We start from the raw sequence: 1,428 nt of genomic DNA, 5'->3' as shown, positions 1-1,428 counted from the left end.
ATTTAACATTCTGCCTAAAGCATCCTTGATTATAACAACTTGAGGTTTGAATTTGTTCTTCAGTTCCTTAAGCTTAAGAAATGCTGAACGATTTCTGCCGTTTTGATTTTCCCACTCTAGCACCTCGCACATTTCATTGTAATATTTTGCATTGTCATTCCGTTCTGCCTTTTGGAATCTTCTGTTCAGCTCCTTAGAGGGTTAAACCAGGCTGATCCTTGGAGGCAAGGATTCTGAGGCTTCGTCTGACATACTTTGGGCATGTTGCAAGGAGAAGGACGTCATTCTTGGGAGGGTGGAGGGACAGCGTCGGACAGAAAGACCCTTTATTAGGTGGATTGATTCAGTGACTGGTGTAACCAAGGTGGATGTGTCAGAAACAGTGAGATTGGCACAGGACGGAACAGGGTTTATGGCTGGTGTGCATAGGGTCACTATAAGGTGCAAGCAACTTGATGGCACATAACAACAACACTTCAGATGAAATGATAGATCTATTATAATAATATTTGATTGTGCTCTGATTTATTGTAAGGAAGCTCTGATGAATAGACTATAAGTAGTTGTGCTACTAACCTAAGTGTGACAACTCTTTTGTGGTTCAAATCCACCAATGATTCTGGAGAAAGATGGACATTGTTCCTCCATATCACTTATAGCCTCTTGAAAACCCTCTGGAGGGTCAGCAATGAATGGGTTCTGACCCCACAGCAATGAAGGTTTGCTGGTTTTAATTTATTATATCAAATTATTTTAATAGTTTATATTTTATAAATTATAAATGTAAATGTATTAAATTTGGATGTTATTCAAATATTTATTCACATTGAGTAAAATTTAAAAACTTCTCCCTCAAATAATAAAACACACATACAACATAATGAATGTACAACTCAAATATATACACTTTTAAGAAGCTTTTTTATAGCAACTGTTAATTTCTAGACTGCTGACAGATGCCAGTTCGAATCTACCCGCCAATTCATTGGAAAACAATGTGGTCATCTGTTTCTGTAAAGATCACAGCTTTGGAAAATTAATGATGAAGTCCTACTCTGCCTTCAGAGTGTCTATGAATCAATCAACTTGGCAATTATTTTTGTACATTTTTATGTTTTTAAGTTTTTTAATGCTAGAGGTAACAGGATGTATAAATGTCTTTCCTTCCTAAAACTTCTTTTATTTCCCTTTCACTATTAGCATGCTATTGTTATTATTAATTGCTCTTGATTTCTTTCCAAGTATTGTAGTACCATTTGTCTAGCATAAACTGACTGCTCCATAAGACTTTCTTAGCTGTTACCTTTCAGAAGTAGATTTTTCAGGCCTATATTCTGAGCTGCACAATATGGATTGAGGCTCAATGTCAAGAAGACAAAGATTCTCACCACTGGACCAATTGGCAGCATCAGGATGGATGGTGAAGAG

Source organism: Elephantulus edwardii, unplaced genomic scaffold, assembly GCF_000299155.1.
Source record: "Elephantulus edwardii isolate Elephantulus edwardi_28Jun2011 unplaced genomic scaffold, EleEdw1.0 scaffold00070, whole genome shotgun sequence".
Lineage (NCBI taxonomy): Eukaryota > Metazoa > Chordata > Mammalia > Macroscelidea > Macroscelididae > Elephantulus > Elephantulus edwardii.
Note: the sequence above shows the minus strand (reverse complement) of the source record.